This window comes from Podarcis erhardii (genome assembly GCF_964252035.2).
Source record: "Podarcis erhardii genome assembly, chromosome: 6".
Taxonomy (NCBI): Eukaryota; Metazoa; Chordata; class Lepidosauria; order Squamata; family Lacertidae; genus Podarcis; species Podarcis erhardii.
Window position 1 is genome coordinate 79,577,169 of NC_138510.1, and position 25,766 is coordinate 79,602,934.

A 25,766-nucleotide genomic window follows, 5' to 3' on the forward strand; every position below is an offset into this window, starting at 1 on the left:
GAATCATATTGTCTGTTCATGTTCTCTTGTACCGTAGGTTCATATTCTCTTTATACATCTCCCCATTAATGCTCGCAAGCGATCTACAATCATTAAGTAGCGTGTGACAACGATGTTTGTTGATTAGCTATCATGTAATAATAATTACTGTCACTTTCAAGCCAAAGACGGAGAGCAGATGAACGCTGCGGTGTTTTAATCTGGAAATGTTGATGGTGGCAGAAGACGACAGCAAATAACAATAAAAACTGGTGCAATGCATACACAGCGCCACTCAAAGCAGCTAGATGAAATGATACCCCATTCTCCTGTGTAAACACCAGCTCTCTGTCATACGCAGCTCTGGCGCACTAGTTGTTCATCTGCATTATTCATTATTATTGTCTGCAAAATTAAAAACGAAACCTTCCAGGACAAAACATCTATGCAACAAGAAGCTAAGGTGGGAGGCACGGCAACCTCTAAATTTTGTTTGAGTGCTAGATGATCTCAGTAGAAGAGAAAGGTTGTGTGAAAAGATAGCCCTGGTATTAACACAGGCCTATTTGAGTCTTCGTGCTTTGTAGTTTGAAAACAACCAGTTGACAAGGAACAGCTAGAACTGTACATATATTACTATTTCATCCTTTTCGTAGAGTAAGCCTAGGCTGAGGGCAGATCCAGACCATACATTTAAAGGACACCTGGTGCAAATTTGAAGCACATTACTTCCCCAAAAGAATTATGGGAATGGTAGTTTGATACCTGGGAATTATGGGTCTGTGAGAGGAGGGAAAACTACCATTCCCAGAATTCTTTGGCAGAAGTATTCAGTGTCCTTTAAGTGTATGGTGTAGTTCTGCCATCAGTTCAATTTCCCCAGTACCTTTTCCTTGTAATCATGCCTTGAAGTTTATATTTCTTGTATGCTGAGCAACCAAATCCTAAAATTTATAGACTGCTGCATTTCCTGACTTTTTAGGGAAGAATGTTCTATCTGTCTGCATACATTTCCAGCATTTATTTGACACGCTTTTATACATCTTGACCTGGATAGGACTTGTGAAACCAACTTTGCACCTCTGCAGAGTGAATGTATCTCTGGGTAGATGTATCAGCCCTTAAGCTTTGATAGGTCTTTAATGTAATGGCATTCTGTAGTTATGAGGAAAATACTATATGCACCCTTATCGTCCTAAACAGCACAGTGTTTGCAACAGATTAACCCATAGACAAAAATATCAGAAACTTGAAATGACTCTAAACTGTTTCCGGGCACGCTCAGATCAATCGTTACAAAGGATGTTGCCTTCTCCTTCTCATCCTAATAAATAAACAGCAACATCCTGCTCTGCTTCTTGTGACAAGACGGTGTGCAAGGGAGCTGCAGCTAAATAATAAATAAAGTGACCTGCAGAGTGATGTTCTCCTAAGTTCAAACGTATTAAGTCATTTCCGTGTATATATTTTAGGTTGACATGCCATTAAAATAAAAAATTTAATACGCACAAGCAACAGAAAGCAGCACATTTCATTTCACATTAAAAACATCTAGGCGGCTTGTCACTCCACCATTTCTGTCTCTGGAGATGGGTGGTGAAAAAGCATATAGAGAAGGAAGGCAAATAATGATAAAATCCTTGATGTTTGAACACAGGGATTGCCACACAAGCTGAGAGTTGTGGTTCATGTAATTTTGCAAATGCTATTTCAGAAAAATGAATTCACTATGTCCTGTGCTAATGCTTTCATTACCCAAAGCTCCCATTTTTTAAATAAATAAATGCTTAATACTTGAATTTGGCAGAGGGAAGACTACAGTCTCAAAGAGTGAATTTTTCTTTGTTTCAAGTATGCCAATAGATTGCAGGAGGAAGATAATCAAACCAGATCAAGCAATAAAATATAAATATTGGAGAAAATCTAACATTACATTCAATGATAGTTTTCTGCAAAGATAAGGATACTCCGCATGCTCCTTGGAATAGCTATTTCTAGCCTTCCTCATCTGTTTTTCTTTGCTATCTTTACATATTGAAAATTTCTTCCAAATCACTGAATTCCTCTTTTGAAGGTTCACAGATTGATGGTGTTTGCTTCTATCTCTCTGTTGTCTGATGACAGTTTCAAAGAAACCCTTATGTTTTGCTGCTCAGCAAGACTGGGTCATAACAGATGGAAAGCACGCAATTCTAATCTGAGCTCCTCCTCCAATGTGGTATATTTCTCTTACCACAATCTTGTACACCCTAGATTATCACTCTTTCCCATAAGAACTTCTGAAATGATCTGGCTGCTTTTTCTCCTCCCTACAACTGGATGTGAACTAGACTGCCGATGCTGGTGCAATCACAAGACTAACTCTACGCTGATGTTGCCACAAGCCCTAGTTGCTCAACGACTTCTAAATAATCTGCAGTCAGCCAAACTCTCCTCCAAAGAAACATGACTGGAAAACAAGTCTATTCTTCAAATTGGTCTGAGGTATGAAGGGAACTTAAAACAAATATACAAAACGCCTAACACATTGTGGTTTCAACCTTCCTCAGGAGCAAAGGATGCTTTAACTGGTTACAAATACTTCAACAACACACATCTGGTAATCTGAAACAGATTGTGTATTTTGTTCCTTTGATTATATTTCAGTACCAATTTGAGGCTTGGCCTTCTTGTTTATTCACCTGTTTTTAGTGTTCCCCCATAGCTGTCAAGCATCCCTTATTTGGAGGGACAGTCCCTTATTCCAGCGCCATGTCCCGCTGCTGTCCCTTATTGATGATGTCCCTTAAATGTTGTCCCTTAAATTTCAAAGGAAGCAGCTCCTCTCCCTCCCTGCCTGCCAGCCAGGGAGAGGGAGGCTCCAACTGTGTTGCTTGGCTGTGTTGCTCACCCAATAAGAAGTCTAAGAACGACTGGGGGATGGAGCTTGCATGCCTTGTGCTGATCAAATCGGCTGTGTTGCCTGGGGACTCGCCTTTGCTAAGCGCTTCCCAGCAGAGAAGTGACGGTAGTTTTCCTTGAGGCTTCGTTTGGCTGCTGGCTGGGCTTTCTGCCTTTGGCTCAGAGGGGCTCAGAAGTTGAACATACCTATACAGAGTCCTCGGATTGGAATCAGATACATCATCAATGGCCCACTCACCCTTGCTGGTGAAAAGGTCTGTCTGGAGCGGGGGCACATGGTGGGGGAAAAGGAAAGGAGATCTCGTGGGAGGGGGGCTTTTGAATTTGTTTTGGATGCTCATTCGATTGACTTATGGAGGAAAAGAAAGGAGCTGGTTGACTAAAATGGTGGGTGACTGGCGATCTCGTGGCGAGGGGGGGAGGCTGTGTGTGTGTGGCTAGTTAATGCAAGATGAGGGATTTTTTGAATGCTGGACGCCATTTTGTTGCACGTGCTGCTGCAAACTTTGCAGTGCAAAGCCAGGCCGGGGAGCCATCTTAAGTTGAGGCTGCATAGGCCTTGTGGTGCATGTGATTCAGATTCTATTCAGTTGAACCTCTGGTTACAAAGTTGGTTGGACAGTGTTCTCGAAGCTACCAGCATGAATCATAGAATCATAGAGTTGGAAGAGACCACAAGGGCCATCGAGTCCAACCCCCTGCCAAGCAGGAAACACCATCAGAGCACTCCTGACATATGGTTGTCAAGCCTCTGCTTAAAGACCTCCAAAGAAGGAGACTCCACCACACTCCTTGGCAGCAAATTCCACTGTCGAACAGCTCTTACTGTCAGGAAGTTCTTCCTAATGTTTAGGTGGAATCTTCTTTCTTGTAGTTTGGATCCATGAGTTTGACCAGACTGCAGGAGGACAGGAAGACTGGAGTGCCTGGAACAGGTGAGGCTGCAGTTCCCTTATTTTGGCTGCTTATCCCTTATTTTCAAGGCTGCTGGTCCCTTATTTTCAAATCTGTAAGTTGACAGCTATGTGTTCCCCTCTCCTCTTTTTTCTCCTGAAAAATATATGCAAATGCCCTCCATATTTCCCCTCTTCTATGTGATGAACAAGATACAAAGATTGCATTCCTCAGACCTCTGCCTTACTAACCAGAGCCTCTGAACTCCAGCTTTCCCTGTTGTGTACTTGTGTTGGAAAACCACAAAGTTACCCCAGTGAGCATATTTTTAACACCACAGGTTGCTCTCCAGCTTTCCCTATGTCTGTTCGTTAAATCCTGCCCTATACTCAATAAGCATTTGGATACAACTGTAAACAATGGTTGATCATCATCAACCATCATCAACAAGTCTAGGCAAGCTTTGGGCTCTCTTTTCCTTCATCTCTTCTTCAGCACCGCTGCTAAGATATTACAGACCCTCCAAGTGTCCCTATTTTCCAGGGATGTCCCTGATTTAGAGAAGCCGTCCCAGTTTCCGATTTGATCCTGGAATGTCCCACTTTCCCTTAGGATGTCCCTATTTTCATTAGAGGAATGTTGGAGGGTATAGAGTTGTCCGCCTCCTGAACCATCTGAATGCAATCCTGTATAGGGAACTTTTAAAAAAATGTTTATTGGTTAATTATGTTTTTAATAAAAGTTGGAAGCTGCCCAAAGTGCTGGGGCAGCCCAATGAGATGTGTGCGGTATAAATAATAAAACTTATCATTATGGAATGGGATGTCTCTATTTTCATCATTGAAGGGTATGATATTAGGGTATATTGGAGGGTATAATATTAGAGCTTTTGCTTCTGTTTTTTACTAACCATAGTTTAGTGACTAATGACTAATCTTAACTGATTAACTTAAATAGAACAGTTTGATAAATGATGGGTTGAAGGAGGCTGGCTTTAGTAAACCATAATTAAGGATTTGTGACATTTAGCTCATTTTGTTTTTTGTATTCACATTTCAGTTGTTGTATTTTTTCCTCCCTTTTCTTGTAAACTGCCCAGGGAATGTAACTGAAGGGTGGCATAAGAAATGCTTACAGTGATGAATGATTGAACAACATACTCCTTTAATTACTTGCCGATGGTGCTTTTCTTTATTATTAACAGCAATATTAATACATCCTAACCAGCAATGAAAAACAGCAAGGATGTTTACTATTAGTATTATATTGTAAAAATTAACCACAAAGTGTAATAATGCCTAATGAAGACCACATTTTTAAGAAAGGGGATGCTAAAGAAGATGGTTAAGGATAACTAGGGAAGCAGTTTCAGTATTTCGGGCATGATGGCCAGTTTGGTGTACTGGTTAAGAGCGGTAGACTTGTAATCTGGTGAACCGGGTTCGCGTCTCCGCTCCTCCACATGCAGCTGCTGGGTGACCTTGGGCTAGTCACACTTCTCTGAAGTCTCTCAGCCTCACTCACCTCACAGAGTGTTTGTTGTGGGGGAGGAAGGGAAAGGAGATTGTTAGCCGCTTTGAGACTCCTTCGGGTAGTGATAAAGTGGGATATCAAATCCAAACTCCTCCACAGCTCGGTAAAGGTAAAGGTACCCTTGCCCGTATGGGCCAGTCGTGTCCGACTCTAGGGTTGTGCACCCATCTCACTTAAGAGGCCGGGGGCCAGCGCTGTCCAGAGACACTTCTGGGTCACGTGGCCAGCGTGACGAAGCTGCTCTGGCGAGCCAGCACCAGCGCAGCACACGGAAACGCCGTTTACCTTCCTGCTATAAAACGGTACCTATTTATCTACTTGCACTTAGGGGTGCTTTCAAACTGCTAGGTGGGCAGCCAGAGACCCACATTTGGGAAACACTGAGTTACATGAAGGGAAAGGGCTGTAACTTGGTGGCAGAGTGCCTGTTTTGCATGCAGAAAGTCCTGGGTTCAGTCCCAATGGCATCTCCAGATAAAGCTGGGAGAGAACCCTGCCTGAAATCATGGGTGGCAGCCAGTGTGGGCAGTACTAAGCTAGATGCAGCAATACTCTGTGCACAGCTCCAGGCTTTATAACTGGTACAAAAAGCACACATGGCTATGTTTCTACTGCAATTTGTCCCCTTTCTCAGCGCCTTTGTGCCGCAGCAGAGCTTACATCTTTATAAGGAGGACCGTGCAAGAAATTGAGACCGACTCCCATCTATAACCATCTTATGTTATGTGTAGTTTTAAAATCAGCATCCGAATTAAAGCTGTCAGGGAAAGATATTGCTATTTCGGGATTTGCTGATTGCCTAAAGTCGTACTGTCATTCCAGGAAAGATTGCTTGTCAGGAGCCGTCCTTTGGGAAATTACGTATGTCAAATGAGACTGCCTGGAGTTATGCTGGTCAAGATGGCGAATGGGGGACGACGACGGGCAACAAGCTGATCCATAATTGGATCAAATCTCCATTCAACTCTTGATCAAAGAAAATTAAACTCTCTTAAGACGGGCTTTTGATTTAAATCGCATCCAGGCTATATCCAAATGAAGCAATGCTGCTGGGGACACATCTATATCACAGGCATTTAACCTTGACGCCCGCAAAGTCATGGGAGGGGATAGTGATTTCTAGCAGAGAATTCTGATTGGATACCCTCAACAAACTGTACTTCCCAGGATTCTTTGGGGGAAGAATTCTTCAATCGAATGTGTACAGGCAGGAAACTCCTCTCCTCAATTGGCCTAAGACACAGAACACACAGAGGAGCCCTTGATGCAATGACTGGAAGCACTGTCAATTTTAAATTTCCTGAATCAAGCTTTTGCTTTATCAAGCAAGAGGTATACAAATCTTGTTTAAAAAAATATATATTAAAAAATACCTGCTTGTTTATTTTTCTTAGGGAGGATCCCTTTCCTTCTATCAAAAATGGTTCTATGTTTAGGGAAATTTTCTTCAATTTATGAATATTGATACTCAGGGAGGAACTGGAGGAGAGAAGAGTATGCACTTTGTACCAGTGACTCTTAAGATCCAACAATTTTTGGCGCAGAAAAACCTTGTCTAGTCAGCTGGACAACAATATCTGAGAAAAACCAGCCATTGTTCTTGCCTGTCTTCTCTTTCCTTCCTTCCTTCCTTCCTTCCTTCCTTCCTTCCTTCCTTCCTTCCTTCCTTCCTTTTTTTGGTATCTAGCTAAAAAGCAAATGATGAGGCATTGCATCCAATATAAATCTTTCCCGCAGTAGGCCAACTGGAATGAATGGATAATCCTAAATTATCCATTCTACTCTGAATAAAACATTGTTCGGTACAGCTCACTCTTATTTCTTGTCAGCTGGCCGCCCAAATTTTGGTGTAAGCCTGCTTTGTGTGGAAAACACACTGATTCTGCTGTTTCTGCTTGTAACAGTTCTCTGGTCAGCGTTCCTGTAATGAAGAGGGATAGTTTTGAAATTTCATTTAGGTATTCCTTAATGAAAACAGGTAAGCAAGGCTGAATCGTACTTTAAGTGTGGAGGGAGGGCAGGCAGGCAGGTAGGGACACACACCTGGCCAAACACCTGTCTATGGAAAATTTTATGCATCACCTGGGAGGAGAGGCAAACTAATGCCAGGGTACTGGAAGAAGCAAAGATCACCAGTGTCAAAGCAATGATTCTTCAACATCAGCTTTGTTGGACTGGCCATGTTGTGTGATGCCTGATTATTGTCTTCCAAAGCAACTACTCTATTCTGAATTTAAAAATGGAAAGTGTAATGCTGGTGGTCAACAAAAGAGGTTCAAAGACTGTCTCAAGGCAAATCTTTAAAAATGTAGTATAAACACCGACAACTGGGAAACACTGGCCTGCGAGCACTCCAATTGGAGAACAGCCTTTACTAAAGGTGTAATGGGTTTTGAAGAGGCTCGAACTCAGGACGAAAGGGAGAAACGCGTTAAGAGGAAGGCACGCTTGGCAAACCGTCACCATGATCAACTCCCACCCGGAAACCTATGTCCCCACTGTGGAAGGACATGTGAATCCAGAATTGGCCTCCACAGTAACTTAAGGACTCACTTTTAAAACAATAATAATAAAAAATCCTTCCAGTAGCACCTTAGAGACCAACTAAGCTTGTTATTGGTATGAGCTTTCGTGTGCATGCACCTGAAGATATCTGAAGAAGTGTGCATGCCCAAGAAAGCTCATACCAATAACAAACTTAGTTGGTCTCTAAGGTGCTACTGGAAGGATTTTATTTTTATTTTGTTTCGACTACGGCAGACCAACACGGCTACCTACCTGTTTTTAAAACCATGTTTAATGAAGACAATCTTACTCTGCTACGAGTGATTGTCAAAGAAGAAGACACCTAGCCAGTTTGTAGAAGCATTTGCGTGTCGAGGTCCCCAAGCCACCCTCAAATAAAACACAATTCACACAGAATTTTTGTTTAAGGTTTTTGGCATAATTTTATGGCCACAACTTTATTGATTACAGAATGTGAGTGGTTGCTTAGGCATTGGTTCGCGACTATCTGTTCCCACCTGGAGGTAGGAACAGAACTGACATCTGCAAGCCTGCGAAAGTCAACATTTTGGGGAGAGAATAGAGCTGGGTGCCAGGCCCTCACCTCTCCCCAAATGCTCCCAGGGGCTCTTGTGTGGCCCTAGCCCCTTGACAGGGGTCTGGACAAGAGCATGGCGAGCCCCTGGATTCCTTTAACGGAATACCCTTGTAGCAACAGCATTTGAGGGGCAGGCACAGCCAACCATACCCCCTCCACCAACCAAATTTAACCAATGCCTAACCACAACTTTACAAGTTGTGACGATTTTGCTATAAAGTAGGCAAAAAACCAAATGGCACCGGCCAAACAGCCAAATGGAAAAATTCCTACCAGTCCTCGCCCCAAAGCAGACGACCCCATGACAGGCATAGCAAGGTCAATGCAAAGAGCCCTAAATATAGGGAGGGTGGGCGGGTGATCCGATGTGTGCGGCAAAAAGAGGCAGCTCAACGCTGTGCGCAGGGAATAAATAGCCCCTTGGCTGTCTTGTTTGCCCCCACTGCAACACATGCTCTCCATGAAGGAGAACACGCTTTCACGTTTCTTCAGTATCTGGGGTCTTTTTTTTAAAAAAGGAAACTTAACATTAGGAAGCTGCCTTATACCACGCCAGACCATTTTTTCATCTAGCTTGGCCCTGTCTATCTTGATTGGCAGTGCTCTCGAGGGGTCTTTCTTTGTCCCACTTGGAGATGCCAAGAATCAAACCTGGGACCTTCTGTATGCAGAGCAAATGTTCTGCCGCTGGACCGTGACCCATAATTCATGCACTGATTCTATAAACTGCAGGTGGGGCTCACAGGATGAATTTCTCTTTCTGGCCTATCTAGTCCAGTATTGTCCACAATGAGTGGCAGTGAATTTCCAGGGGTTCAGACAAGGGGTCTTTCTGTTAGGTTTCTGTTTATTGCCACTGTGCAGTGCTTGGAGTCACAAGACTCTGTTTACATTCCAGACTGTTGGAAGTCTCACGGGAGACGGGAGACGGATGTTGATATTACTGGTTTCCTGTTTTCTTTGTACCAGTTGCCTCTCAGCTTTCACAGAGAGAGGTTGTATATTTCTTTTCTGTCTGTCTTTTCTTTCACTATGGAAAAGTGAAGGTAACACCTGCTTACCATGAAGGATAAAAATATAGAGCTTAAATGTATTAACTGTTTTAAAATGTTGACAGCTAGAGTTAAACGAGACAGAGTATCCTGCCCCCAAATAAAATGGCAGAGCTCTTTCAACCCTGCTTCTTTTATTCATCGGCAAAATCACTCCCCCCCCCCTTCCCCAGAGGCGACTTTTAAAAAAAGAAAGAAAACTTTTCTAGCTAGCGGAAAGCCAGCACTGTGTGTTAGTGATAGAAAAATCCCCCCATGGCAAGAATGACACAAATGGATGCTTTCTCCTTCTGAATTTATATCTGATTCTCTTTCTATTTCTGCAATTTTGTCGTAGCTCTGTACTGAGTTTCTCCTAGTCCGCCCTAGTTGGTGTAAATCTGGTTCTGCAAATGCAATAGATTTTCAAAGAACAAGGCACATCATATGATAAAGGAGGGACCTTTCTAGAAGCCCTCAGGGCTTAGATGAGATCAAAAGTAACTCATCCATTATCTGCCAAACAGCAGATTATCTTTAATTTGGGCTTTCCTTGAACAAGCATGTCTGCCATGACTCACAGACACATGCGTGGGATGACTCCATTGGAAAAATCCTGTCTGAAAAGTTGTTAAATGCATAATTTTTGATAGAATATTATTTAAATATGAATTTAAATATTTTTGTTGTTGCTGCAGAGTATTAATAACAAAAATTCACAGATTAATTCAGAAACAGAGTGGAACAGATTCATGAATGAATAAATGCAAAGTTGCCATTGAGTGGAACTAGATCAGTCTGCCCTTCCTGATGGAAATTAGTGCTTGATACTCTTATTCTTAAAAATAATAAATAATTATATGTTAAAGCATTTAGCTTTATTTTGGAAACTTGCTACATTAAAGGAGGAATCAGCAGTGATAGGTAATTCAAGGCACCCCACTACTTTCTTCCTAGCTAATGCTTTGACAACCTGGCTTCTTATAACCTGGACATTCTAAGGGAGGAAATATTTCCTGGGCAAGTTGCTCGTGAGACTTTCCATTGGCTTACCCCCACAATAAGGTAGCCTAGGAATAAATATTAAGTTGCAGCACAGTCACCCTCACTGATGACAAGACTTATCCCTAAACATGACTACTTAGAAGGTTTTCACCACTTTCTTTACATCAGAAGATGGAAAATTAGACAGAGCATTCTTTCTTTCCTGGATTCTGTGAATTCTGTGAATGTTTTGTGTAGACGTTTCTGAGCACAATTGGTCAGTGCAGGTGCTGACCTTTAAAGCCCTAAATGGCTTTTGCCCTGTATACCTGAAGGAGTGTCTCCACCCCCATTATTCAGCCCAGATACTGATGTCCACCTCTGAGGGCCTTCTGGCGGTTCCCTCATTGCGAGAAGTGAGGTTACAGGGAACAAGGCAAAGGGCCTCCTCAGTAGTCACGCCTGCTCTGTGGGACATCTTCCCAGCAGATGTCAAAGAGATAAACAGCTATGTGATTTTTAAGATACATCTGAAGGAATTTTTTAGTGTTTGATGTTGAATTGTGTTTTTACTATTTTTTGTTGGGAGCCACCTAGAGTGGCTGGAGCAACCCATTCAGATGGGTGGCATACAGTGATACCTCGGGTTAAGAACTTAATTTGTTCTGGAGGTCCGTTCTTAACCTGAAACTGTTCTTAACCCAAGGTACCACTTTAGCTAATGAGGCCTCCTGCTGCCGCCACGCGATTTCTGTTCTCACCCTGAAGCAAAGTTCTTAACCCGAGGTACTATTTCTGGGTTAGCGGAGTCTGTAACCTGAAGCGTCTGTAATGTGAAGTGTCTGTAACCCGAGGTACCACTGTATAAATAATGGCGTCTTCTTCTTCTTCAGAGGGAGATGATGGATCGTTGTTGTGACTCAACACAGGCCAAAGCCACAGGTTGGGAAAATGTCAAATGTTGGGCTTCAGAATTTTAGAGGGTTGTTGTACAAGATACAGTGGTGCCCCGCAAGACGAAAAACTCACTAGACGAAAGAGTTTTCCGTCTTTTGAGGTGCTTCGCAAGACGAATTTCCCTATGGGCTTGCTTTGCAAGACGAAACGTCGGGCGAGTTCTTGCGAGTTTCCCCCCCTTTTTTCCCCTTTTCCTAAGCCGCTAAGCCGCTAATAGCCGCTAATCTGCTAATCCGCTAATAGCCGTGCTTCGCAAGACGAAAAAACCGCAAGACGAAGAGACTCGCGGAACGAATTAATTTCGTCTTGCGAGGCACCACTGTACCCTCCACTGGCTCTCTTCCTCAGTGACTCTGTCTTCTCACTGCAGAAAATTCAGGGGACATTTGTCTGTGATCCCCCTTTCTGGGGTGCAGGACCTACATCTTACACACCTAGGATTCTGGGATAAAGATGCAACAGCTGCTCAAAGTAGGGCTTGTAACCCAGTTCTTTCCCAGCCTTAATTGAAACTACTTTGAATTTTATGGAACTTGAGAAATCTGCCTTGGCAGTTTTACCACCTAAATATAATAAAACCAAAATTTCAGCACTTCAGGTTTACACTGAGGGGAAGAGCTCTCTATGTCTCTTTGACATATTTAATGCTCCTAATGGCACAGCATTTCTTTTAAAAATAAAACCTCCCCCAACTCCTTGTTTGAAAATGAAATCCAAAGGAAAATGCAATGCAGTTGGGGAAGGACTGATAAATCATTTGTTTCCGATTTGTTGCTGTGCTATCATGCGTGTATGTGTTTGGGGATGGGGTGAGGAATGAAATTTGCACACCCTGAGTTATGTGCAGAGATACTATTTTTAAAATAATTGCTAGAATTGCAATAGAAATAAAAGAGTCCCGTGTTGGATCATCAAGATAAAAACAATGCAACAAATCAAATAGCAACAATGACAGCAGGAAAAGCAAACAAAAAACACACCCTTTTGCATTCCCGAGAATTTGATTTGGGTTAGATCCAATAGAGATCTATGGAAGACTTTGGAAATGGAGCTTCCAAAAGGTTCAAATCTTCTTGTCTTGCCCCCTTAGTGAGAAAAATGCTCCACGGATAAATTTTGGGATCCTTAAATGAAGAGGTGGGTAACCAATGGCCCATGCGCTGCATCCAGTCCCCAAGAATCTTTTTTTGTGGGCCTCTGTGACCCACAATATTTTTCTTTTTCTTTTTAAAAAAGCATTGACTGTTCCTGTGCATTCCTCACTGTGATACCTTGATGTTGAAAGGTTTTGGTGGCCCTCAAAGCTCCTGCATTTTTGTTGTTGAAACTCTTTTTTAAAACAAAGGTTTTGTGGGGGGAGGCACCTGTTTCAAAGACCTGTGGTGTAGTGGTTAAGAGCGGTAGTCTCGTAATCTGGGGAATCGGGTTCGCTTCCCCGCTCCTCCACATGCAGCTGCTGGGTGACCTTGGGCTAGTCACTCTTCTCTGAAGTCTCTCAGCCCCACTCACCTCACAGAGTGTTTGTTGTGGGGGAGGAAGGGAAAGGAGAATGTTAGCCGCTTTGAGACTCCTTAAAGGGAGTGAAAGGCGGGATATCAAATCCAAACTCTTCTTCTTCTTCTTCTGTTCAAACACATGATTTGGCTACGTATGTGTTATGTACTGAGTTGAATAAGATCCAAAATGCAGCAGTCTGATTGGTCCTAGAACAATAGGATACAGAATGCAGCAGTCTGATTGGTCCACAGGAGCCACCCAATCCAGCTCCAGGTGGAAGTGAATCCGCAACCTGATTGGCCTACAGGAGAATCCCAGAATTAGCCAATCACATGGGGCCTATTGTGTAAATAATGTATATAAAGCAGACATTCTGGGGGAACTTTCATTCCTCCTCACCACTGTGAGCTGAATAAAGAACATGAAATCCACTCTCAACTCCAAGTATATTTCAATATGTTTTTAAATTTATCAGGTGCTTTTAATTTTTTCAAATTACAATGTTTTCAAAATGTTTACTATATTTTTAATGTTACTGCTTTATCACAGAAGTGCTTGCTGCTCTAGGCTCTGTTGGGAGGAAAGGAGGGATAGAAATTTAACAAACAAGTATGGCTGTTTTTCAGCTGGAACTCGCTGGAACTCAGTTCTGGCACCTTTCAGATGGGCACCTTTGCCATTATAAGAGAATATGTTGGGTTCTGGCACCTATTTTTCTAGTAAAATAGCACTGCAAACAAGTAAACCAGCCTTAAGGAGCCCTAAGCTTGAGTGTGATGAGTGAGGTATTCTGCCCTCATCATTTCTGGTAAGTACAGCAATTCCCTCGATCGTAATCCATGGTGGCAGCCAGCAGTTCTGACTTCACAAGCACCACTGCTGCTAACAATACTTGATCCAGTTTATTTAATTCAATTGAACAAAAGATAATGCATGCATTTCTGGAACACTGACATTTGAATCCCAGAGCCACAGGAAGTAGGAGAGGAAAAGTTCATCTCAAGGAATAGAAATGGAAAAGTTCCTGACTTTCCTTTCTTTCTCTTTCTTTTCCCTTTCCTCCAGGCTTCCATATATTGGGATAATATCTAGAGAGGCAGAGTAGCAGAGCTATATTTAGTAAGTAGGTCATGGAGACTATTTCATTTGTTTAGCTGAAGAGCTGTACCCTTGTGCTTGTCTGAGTTCTCATGTGTGGCTTGCGCACCACAAAAATCCTGCTTGCATCATCAAAACAAAGGCCTGTAAAGACGCCTCATAGAAATTTCATGAAGCAACAAAGCGCAGATGGTAGATGGCATATGCTCATTCTTCAGTTGTAAGTTCGCTCCTTTGCTGCAAAGACTCTTTTCTTTGCAGCACCCCAAAAGGACTTCTTACACAGCCCCATATGAAAATGAGGATGAAAACACAACAAAGCAACATTCTGCTGTGACCTTTCCAGTATGTTATGACAGTAGTGCTTGTCCAAAAGTTTAAAGGCAGAACTATAGGTTATCCACCACACAGGCTTGCTGCCCAAAATGGTATCCCCACAATGGGATCTCACTCCATTCCCCTGTAGTTCACAGTAATGGAAACTCCTGTCATGGGGTCACTATCATCTCAATCTCAAGAAACCGATAAAAAATAATTTAGCATTAAAAAAGAAAAAGAAAATAGTCATCAAGTCCACATTGTCATGAAAAGTGTATTTGTTTTTGGGCCCTCAATATTTATCTTTGGGCTCTTGGGTGTTTAGACACCACAACATGAATAATATGAGATGGGTTGTTTCCAATGTTAGCCATACTATGAGTAGACCCATTGAAACTGATGAAATTAATGAACCTTACCTTACTAATTTAGGTGCACTAATTTCAGTGGCTCATCCACACCTTCACTTGTTCCATCACTTTCTAATGGGAAAACTTGCTATTTATTTATTTATTGAATTTATGTCCCACCCTAAACCCGGAGGTCTCAGGGAGGTTTACCCCCTGAATAAATATGGGTTGCGGGACGCAGGTGGCGCTGTGGGTTAAACCACAGAGCCTAGGACTTGCTGATCTGAAGGTCGGTGGTTCGAATCCCCATGACGGGGTGAGCTCCTGTTGCTCAGTCTCTGCTTCTGCCAACCTAGCAGTTCGAAAGCACGTCAAAGTGCAAGTAGATAAATAGGTACCGCTCTGGCGGGAAGGCAAACGGCGTTTCCTTACGCTGCTCTGGTTCGCCAAACCCAAACCAGCAATAATAATAGTAATAGTAATAATAGTAATAATAATAGTAATAATAATAGTAATAATAATAGTAATAATAATAGTAATAATAATAATAATAATAATAATAATAATAATAATAATAATAATAATAATAATTTGTATCCCGCTCTCTCTGGCCAAGGCCGGGCTCAGAGTAGTTAACATCATAAAAACAACATAATATGCATAAAAACAGACATCAATTAATTAAAATACATCTTAAAATTAATTCAGATAAGTTAAAATTTGGGCAGGCGGCAATTATCTGGTTGGAATTGAGAGTGGTTAAAACTTGCCAGGACCAACTGTTTCCACTGATCATACAAGGACCTGTGAGTGGGTTGGGAGCCTCCTTCGGGCTTGTTTTATACAAAGGAAAGTAAGTCAAACTGCGTCCTACCCAAAGGCCTGGTAGAACAGTTCCATCTTGCAGGCCCTGCAGAAAGATGTCAAATCCTGCAGGGCCCTGGTCTCTTGTGGGAGAGCATTCCACCAGACTGGGGCCACAGCTGAAAAGACCCTGTCTCTAGTCGAGGCCAGTCTAATTTCCCTGGGGCCCAGGATCTTCAAGGTGGTGGTGTTAGCAGACCGTAATGTGCTCCATGGGGCATACCAGAAGAGGCGGTCCCGTAGGTACGATGAGAGTGCACTGGATGTAGAGTGGGAATGTGCTTGTTGGCAATTTTGTGTGAAGTGGTTGCAGCCACATGGGAAGCCAGTCACGTCCACATGGTATGGAAAACTGTCCCATGCCTTACTACAAGCTGGAAATGTAGGAAACTTGCCTATGTGTTACTGGTTTCTCCAAGTGCTCAGATCTAGATTCAGATATAGCCACCCATCAGATTGGCTTGGCCGTAACAGTAAATTCATGCAGAAGTCGGGGGTGGAGAAGAGCCAAACGGCAAAATCTAATGCTGGGACAATTACTATCCATTGTTATGAATGACTTAATAGCTTCTCTTGAGAATCTGAGAAGCAGAGTAGGAGGGCAGAACATGCATGGCTGATTTTAGGGATCATGAAAAGGCAGCAAATTGTTAGCGACTTAATTTATTATTACTGTACTTTTACTGTTAAGGAGGAAGAGACAGATGACCTTGTGTATCATGAAACTTGTAGATGGAGTCTAATGTATCCTCTGTGAGTTGTAGTGCTTTTTTATACAATTTGGCTTGTTTGCCAGCTGCAATTACGCCTTAAGAAAAAGACAGAAAGAGAGAACCTGGCTGTAGGTATTCACCTGCATTTCAGGAGGTTAGACTAGATGACCCTCAGAATTCCTTCCAACTCCACAATTTCAAGATTCTATGTTCTGATGGGTAAATTAAATGACCACAATGTGCTCCCCATTAGGTTGCCTTTGGAGACTGTTCAGAAACTACGGTCGGTACAGAACACAGCAGCTAGGCTGCTAACTGGTACAAAGAATAAAGGACACGTCTTGCCAGTTTAAAAAGAACTGCACTGTGCCCAAAATGTGTTTCTGGCCACAGTTCAAAGTGCTGATTTTAACCTTTAAAGTGCTAAATGGCTTGGAATCTGATTCCTTGGAGGACTGCTGGTTCCTGCATGAGCCTGCCTGGCTTTTAAAAGATCATCAAAGGCTTTGCTCAGGGTATCTGCGCATTTTGAAACCAAATGGCTGGTAATGAGCAACTGGGGCTTCCTAGTCAGGATGCCTCTCCTCCAGAACACCCTCCTTCTGCTTCTTCATCAAGCCTTAACTTTGAAGCATTTTAGGAAGAACATATATACAGTGGTACCTCGGGTTACATACGCTTCAGGTTACATACACTTAAGGTTACAGACTCCGCTAACCCAGAAATATTACCTCGGGTTAAGAACTTTGCTTCAGGATGAGAGCAGAAATCGTGCTCTGGCGGTGTGGTAGCAGCAGGACGCCCCATTAGCTAAAGTGGTACCTCAGGTTAAGAACAGTTTCAGGTTAAGAAGAGACCTCCGGAACGAATTAAGTACTTAACCCGAGGTACCACTGTACACTGTTCCCGCACCACCACTTTTAACACAACATGAGTCTGCTGTTTACCTGATTTTTATTTATTTTACCTGTCTGCTTATTGCTTTTTGTATTGTGAAACTAATGGCCAAATGTGAGTTTTAAAGAATCTTTTACATGCTGCCAGTGCTTTTTTTCTGGGGGTACGCAAGGGTATGGATACCCCTAACCATTTTGTGAATCTCTGTACTTTTGTCCATTTATTGTATTTATCTCCCCCCGATTTGAACTATAAAATGGTGATTTTCTTGAGTCAAAATGTGAGTACCCCTAAACATTTTTTTAAAGAAAAAAAGCACTGCATGTTGCGAGCTATGTCATGAACCTTTTTCTGGTTAAGAAGCTAGGGGGGAAATAAGGTATATACCAAATAAAAGTTTATTTGTGTGGCAGTTTTAAAATTTGATCTGGCTGAGAAAATCCTTGGTAGACGGCAATTTAGAAATATATTGAGGGCATATTTCTAGACATTGGCGGCACTTAACCAGCTCCGTTGGTTAGAACATGGTGCAGATTTGATCCCCGTATGGGACAGCTGCATCTTCTTGCATTGCAGGGGCTTGGACTAGATGATCCTCAGGATCCTCCAACTCTACAATTTTATGATTCTATGATTCATGTGGCCACTTACCTGCCTAAGCTGAATCTAAACAACTACTTGGTCATAGGAAGCCAAGACCCCTGATCAGGTGTGAATCCTACAAAATGGCCCTACTGTCCCATATCCTGGCTACGTCAAACATTTGTGGTTATCATAGCTAAAGGAGCTCTGGAAAGTGCTACAGAAATGTTCACCAACCAAAAATTTGGTGATGGAACTCCTCCTTTCCCAGGGAATTATTATTTCTCCAGCAAAAGGAACTGGGTTTGAGCTGATTGTTTTGTTAGGCAACATGAGCAGAAAGAGGACCTGGATCGACTGGTAGAGCTCTATAGTGGTGGTTTTGTTTGTTTGTTTGTTTTGTTTTTAAGAAAAAGGGGTGCTGGTAGTCACCATGAAGTTCTTACAGTAATTGCCACACTTTTGACATTTGGAAAAGGTGCTGGTACTATATACCCTTGAATATGCCCAGAAAAAAGCACCGGATCATCTCTAAATGATTGGCAGTAAATTGGCAAGGATTTCTGATTCTAATTGTTTAACAACAACAGCATCAAAATGTGCTCCCCCTGCAAATTATACTATTGAATTGACGAAACTTTGGAGTAACTAGGAGGCAATTTTTTTGTCAGAGGACTGTGTGTCGGTACCCAAAATAAACTTCAGGGAATATAATTTTTTAATTCTAAGGGCCTGCAAGTCGGTGGTTTTCACAGTTATTCTTTAAAACAAAGTAGATTCCGAAAACCTGAAGTCTGTCCACCCTATTGCATTTATGTCAACTGTCCCAGAATTGCAGAGGCCACCCTAGCTTCTGATTGGATCCCAGATTGTCCAGTTTTGGCTCCTGCAAGAGTGCAGTCCCAAAAGGTGCCCATTTTGAGGGGCCGTACTCTCTGGCAAATCACGTGGTTCCTGCAAGAGCACAGCCCGGAAAGACGTGCATTGCAATTTTCCTCTGCAAGATATTGGAGGGTATGCCATTGTTCAGCAATCTTAGATTAATCCCTGTTCATGTCTTTCTTTCTGTTTGCTTCGCTGTCAACCCTCTTCCTTTGCACGGAATTTACTTTCACAAAATATTACGAAACATAAACATGGACTGAGAAATCAATACAATCTGTGTAAGGGAAAGGGTATCTGTTTGCATCTCTCCTTGCTATGCTTTGTTATAAGAGGGCTATTGTTCAGCGAAAGAGAATGTCCTGGGGAAAACAGATAACTATCAGCCCCTTTGGTCTTTTCAGAACTATCACTCACAATGAAAGCTCAGAGGGGGGAAAGGGGATAAAGAAAAGCAAGACAGAATTTGGATGTGATGAATGTGCAATGTACAGTTCTTACAATCCCACAGCAGCTGTATGAGCTCTGTGTTTCTGAACTGCCCTGTTTCCTCCTAAATGTGTTTGTTCAGTCCATGTCTGAAGCATAGAGTTCACAGTGGTTGGTACAGATATAAAAAGCTGTTATGAGGAAATTATGAGGAAATTAGGGATGTGGGTGGTGCTGTGGTCTAAACCACTGAGCCTCTTGGGCTTGCCAATCAGCGGTTCGAAGCCCCACTACGGGGTGAGCTCCCGTTGCTCGGTCCCAGCTCCTGCCAACCTAGGACTTCGAAAACATGCCCCCCCCCCAAAGTGTAAGTAGATAAATTGGTACTGCTCTGGCGGGAAGGTAAATGGCGTTTCCATGCACTGCTCTGGTTTGGGTGTTCAGTTGCACCAGAAGCAGCTTAGTCATGCTGGCCACATGACCTGGAAAAACTGTCTGCAGACTAACGCCGGCTCCCTCGGCCTGTAAAGCGAGATGAGCGCTGCAACCCCAGAGTCATCTGCGACTGGACTTAACTGTCAGGGGTCCTTTACCTTTTTTATGAGGAAATTGGTCAAAAACTATTTAAGAGCTGAAAATGCACATGTGCAAATATGAGTTTTATGAATTTGCCAATTTTGCCACTCAAATTTTGAGAATGAAATTTCAAATTTCTTATCAAACTAGCTCTAGATCTCTATCAAATACAAGATATTTAAGCCAACATTTTAAAGTAATAAGTAGTAGTAGTAGTTGTTAGGATTTTGGCTGCGTGCCAAGAACATATCACTAGTTAATTATCATCACTGCAAAATGCATGTTTCATCTATGTTGCAAGGATCACAACTATTTACTAAATGGGTCACAATCCATTTGCTCCAGTGAAAAAACCATTGGGAGCTGATTTTAAGCTCCTGAAGTTAGGCTTGATTCAAGGCTTAACAGGGCATTCTATAGTGGTACAGAAAAGTAGAACTGATTACTTTGCTAGAAACTATCCTTCTAGCAATTTACTGTCAGCTGTAAAGAGTTACAGATAGGTAGCCGTGTTGGTCTGCCATAGTCAAAACAAAATAAAAAAATTCCTTCCAGTAGCACCTTAAAGACCAACTAAGTTAGTTCTTGGTATGAGCTTTCGTGTGCATGCACACTTCTTCAGATACACAGCTGTAAAGAGGCACAGGCAATTGATGAGCGTGTCTCAACACTTCCTCAGTTGTTCTTTTATTTGAATAATAAGGCCAATGGTTTCAAGTTACAAGAAAGGAGATTCTGACTGAAGATCAGGAAGAACATTCTGACAGTAAGAGATTGTTTGACAGTGGAACCGTCTCCCTCAGTAGGTAGTAGACTCTCCTTCCTTGAAGTTTTTTTTTTTTAAAAATGATATTTATTAAAGTTTTAAATAACACATATAAACACAAAAGACAGTAAAAACATAAACAAACAAACAAACAAATCAAAAACAGGTATAAATTCAGACCATAATTTCTAATCCTAATTTCACCGACCTCCTCACACCTCCCCCTTCTGTATTCTAATCTCATTTATCTTATCAGCAAATCCATTCCCACATTTCCCATGGTTTTTATTAATTCTATTCTTTTCCCTTAGATCAATTCCCCTGTAAACCACTAATTTTTCAACCCATATCTATTTAACCTTCATTAATTTTATAATATTTATTAAGATAGTCTTTAAACTTCTTCCAATCTTCTTCCACTGTCTCTTTGTCCTGATCTCGGATTCTGCCCGTCATCTCTGCCAGTCCCATGTATTCTGTCATCTTCATCTGCCATTCTTCCAGAGTGGGTAGATCTGGTGTCTTCCAATACTTTGCGATGAGAATCCTTGCTGCTGTAGTAGCATACATTAAAAAAGTTCTGTCCTTCTTTGACACCACGTGGCTTACCATTCCCAGGAGAAAGGCCTCTGGTTTCTTCAGGAAGGTATATTTAAATACCTTTTTCATTTCATTATATATCATTTCCCAGAAAGCCTTAATCCTTGGGCATGTCCACCAGAGGTGAAAGAATGTACCTTCATTTTCTTTACATTTCCAACATTTGTTATCTGGTAAGTGGTAAATTTTTGCAAGCTTGACTGGGGTCATGTACCACCTATAGATCATTTTCATAATATTCTCTCTCAAGGCATTACATGCCATGAATTTCATGCCGGTGGTCCACAACCTTTCCCAGTCAGCAAACATAATGTTATGACCAATATCTTGAGCCCACTTAATCATAACTGATTTAACTGTTTCATCCTGTGTATTCCATTTCAACAGCAAGTTATACATTTTTGACAAATTCTTAGTATTGGATTCTAGCAACTCTGTTTCCAGTTTTGATTTTTCCACCTGAAAGCCCATTTTCCTGTCCAACTTATAGACCTCCAATATTTGATAATAATGAAGCCAATCTCGGACTTTATCTTTTAGATTCTCAAAACTCTGCAACTTCCATTTATCACCCTCCTGTTCTAGAATTTCACAATATTTTGGCCATTTAGCCTCCATATTAAGTTTTTTCAAAGCTTTTGTCTCCATCGGTGACAGCCACCTTGGAGTTTTGTTCTCCAGCAAATCTTTATATTTCATCCAGACATTATATAATGCTTTCCTGACAATGTGGTTTTTAAAACCTTTGTGCACTTTAACCTTGTCATACCACAAATATGCATGCCACCCCAAAAAATTGTTAAATCCTTCCAAGTCCAAAATGTCTGTATTCTCGAGAAGCAGCCAGTCCTTTAACCAGCAGAAAGCTGCTGATTCATAATAAAGTTTCAAATCCGGCAGGGCAAATCCCCCTCTTTCCTTTACATCAGTTAAAATCTTAAATTTTATCCTGGGTTTTTTGCCCTGCCAGATAAATTTAGAAATGTCTTGCTGCCAGCCCTTAAAACAGTCCATCTTGTCCACAATTTGCAAAGTTTGAAACAAAAACAACATTCTAGGCAATACATTCATCTTTATAACTGCTATTCGACCAGACAAGGAAAGCTTTAAGTTTGACCAGATTTCTAAGTCTTTTTTCACTTGTTTCCAACATTTCTCATAGTTATCTTTAAATAAGTTCATATTTTTAGCTGTCATATTAATCCCCAAATATTTTACACTCTTAACCACAGTTAAACCTGTCTCATTCTGAAACTTCTCTTTCTCAATATCTGTTAAATTTTTCTCTAATACCTTAGTTTTTAACTTATTTAATTTAAACCCTGCCATTTGACCAAATTCTTGCATCAGTTCCAAAACTCTTTTAGTACTAGATTCTGGCTCTTGTAATGTAAGTACCAAATCATCTGCAAAAGCCCTCAATTTATATTGTTTCGCTCCGACCTGAACCCCTTTAACCAACTGGTCCTTTCTTATCATATTTAACAAAACCTCCAGGACCGAAATAAAGAGTAACGGGGAGATTGGGCACCCCTGACGTGTCCCTTTCTCAATTTTAAGTTCTTCCGTAATCACATTGTTCACTATAAGCTTAGCCTTTTGTTCAGAATATATTGCGCCTATACCGTTTTCAAACCCTTGGCCTACCCCCATACCATGGAGATTCTTCTTCATAAAGGTCCAAGAAATATTGTCAAAGGCTTTCTCCGCGTCCACAAATATCAAAACAGCTTTTGTGTTTATATTAACTTCTAACATCTCCAAAATGTCTATAATATTCCTTACATTATCTGATAAATGTCTTCTCGGGAGAAAGCCTGCTTGGTCTCTATGAATCTCCCCCATCAATACCTTTTACAATCTTCTAGCTAAAATGTCAGCAAAGATTTTGTAATCCACGTTTAGTAAAGAAATTGGGCGGTAGTTCTTAAGTTGGGTCTCTTCCTTGAAGGTTTTTAAGCACCTCTCATGCACCTTGAAGGTTTTTAAGCACCTCTCATGGATGCTTTAGCTGAGATTCCTGCAATATAGGGACTAGATGACCCCCAGGATCACTTCCAACTCCACAGTTCTATGCTTATTCCTTTGAAGCCTTGGCCTTATGCAGCCCATATATGTCCTGATGTCATGTACAACATGGGAAGGCATGGCTTCCCCTAAACTGGCTGTTCAGCCCAAATGGGGAGGGTTGGAGGGCCCAGTTTGGGCTGCAGGCTGGAGGTTCCCCATTCCTGAAGCAAGTACTACCATTACTTGCCAATAGAAAGACTGGGGAAGTTATTCAGGCCACAGAGTATGCTGCAGTTTTTATGTCCATGTGTCAAAGAACTGGGCGGGTGGACAGCAAGTTTCTTCTACTAGCACAAAGTGATGAATCAGATATTTTGTCTTCATAAGTTTGGGTGCTTGATTTGCTCAGTGAAAAGTTTGCATCCAACACACAATTCTAATAATTATTGCTGGCTCTCATGGATATATATTGCCAGTATAATGGGCTCCCCCCCCCCTTTTCTTTTTTCTTTTACTAAACCTAGTTTCTATTGTGCTGGATTCCTCATACTGTAAAAGTAGCTGTGTGTGTTAAAAAGAAAAACAGCATTCTTATTGAATAGGAAGAATACAAGGATTGAGATCAGATAAGCTTTCTTTCTAGAATGTGAGTTTCCTTCCATTTGCTTAGGATTTGCCCCCACGTCCCACCATGTATCTGAATACACTTTGATGGTGAGTACACTTTTGTTCCTGTGTCTGCAAGGAAATTTTAGATGGGTGGAAATTTCTTTTGCATAACATGTTTTACACAAAAACAAATAATATTGCTAGGATGAGGGGGAGACAGCTTGGACTTACTGCCAAGAAATGTAGAGTGTAATAAAAGGGCATATATTTACATAATGCAAGTATTAGAAGTTGTGGGTGTGGGATTGTAAAAATGGAAGAGAAGGAGGGAAGAAGGGAGAGAATTCTTAAAAATAAGTAGTGTGTATCACATAAAACTTATAAAAAACATACTGGATTTTGTACCAATGAAAAGAATGTACATACATTAGAGTGGAAAACTACACACGCTAACAATCTCATAGCCAGTGTTGCTCAGGAATTCTAAGAAACTGAAAAACCAATGCTACTTTCAAATGGTTAAAATCTATGCAGTTCTGAAAGGTTCTGCTTGATTCAAAATGGCATCCTATTGTATCCAAACTTCAATGAAAACCTACTCCTTGATCACAGGCACAACCATGCAAAATTTAGCTATAATTTGCCAAGTACACAAAGCCCATGCTCACCCCTCCCATTCACCGTTTTAAAATATTACGAGATCTTCCACTATGTTGCCTAGTTGTGCCCTGACAATTTGTCATCACAGTGCTGCCACCTTCTCTAGCCTGTCCTTTGTCCCCCCCATCCCCTGTTATTTTTAATTTTCTGACCAGTTAGAACATTTATAAAACATTCTGTAATATGTCAATAGCTGAGCCAATGAATAGCGATGGCTCATTTCAGTCAATTGAAACTAGAATTCTAACTCTCAATAGCTATGAAACTTTCACAGCCTGTAGCCTGGGTTTAGTTCAGTGTTTGTCCTTACTTTGAATTTATCCGATTGTGAGGGGATATTGCAACACTGCCATGTGTCCTTGCAAACCTGTGTAGTAGTGTGGTGTAGTGGTTAAGAGCGGTAGACTCGTAATCTGGTGAACCAGGTTCACATCCCCACTCTTCCACATGCAGCTGCTGGGTGACCTTTGGCTTGTCACACTTCTCTGAAGTCTCTCAGCCCCACTCACCTCACAGAGTGCTTGTTGTGGGGGAGGAAGGGAAAAAAGATTGTTGGCCACTTTGAGACTCCTTTGGGTAGTGATAAAGCGGGATATCAAATCCAAACTCCACTTCTTCTGTGTTTTAATTTGAAGGCCCATTATTTTCTCTTCAACCATAGATAGTGCCCGAAAACACAATCCAAACCTGGCAGTGATACTGATCATAGATCTCAATACCTTTGAAATGCATCTTTTCCAAAAAGAGGCGACTGTGCACCATACCCAAGGTATACAGCTTGCAACCTTAACCACTTCACCAGTTATTTTCCATGTGCAATTCTGTAATTTTTCCTACAAAAACATTTTCTCAAACAACATAAACGTACCACAATTTCAAGAGGAACCACCAAACAGTTGATATTTGCCAAGCCTAACTCTATGCACCAGAGAAGCTGAGACCCCTGCTCTTCCCTAATGTACTATTTTGTACAGTCGTACCTCTTGTTACATCAGTCTCCAGTTGCGTTTTTTCAAGATACGAATGCGGCAAACCTGGAAGTGTATACTTCCGGGTTTCACCACACATGCATGCGCAGAAGCGCTCTATCACACCGCATGCATGCGCAGAAGCAGCGCTCTAGTTGCAGACTTTTTGGGGTGTGAACGCACCCCGGAACATATCAAGTCCATAACTAGAGGTACCACTATACTATATAACAGGATACCAGTGCTAAATGGGATTTTAATATTCATTGGCATAAAAGAACATGGACAGATGTCTTCTCTTCACTAATGTTTGTGGCACATACCCTCTCTGCCAGGCACACAAGAAGCCACGGGTGATTCATGCAAAAATGCTTTTTCTGGATTTGGAATGTTACTGTTTACATGATGACTTGGATGCCTAATGCACGTTGAACTTTTTCAAAATAAAAAAGGAGGAGGCTCAGTTTCATGTGAATATCCTCATGACAAACATTTCCATACTGTGAACAAGAAGTGCAGGTAAATCATCCTTTGCTTGGTCCAATAGACACTAGTATGAGCACAA

The 25,766-nt window shown here is 41.6% G+C and overlaps 1 long non-coding RNA gene across 2 annotated transcripts in view; it reads right to left on the bottom strand.

Moving 5' to 3' along the window:
• The window catches only part of LOC309343967, a 154,951-nt gene that overhangs the window by 22,441 nt on the left and 106,744 nt on the right, over positions 1-25,766 (bottom strand). The window lies entirely within an intron of this gene.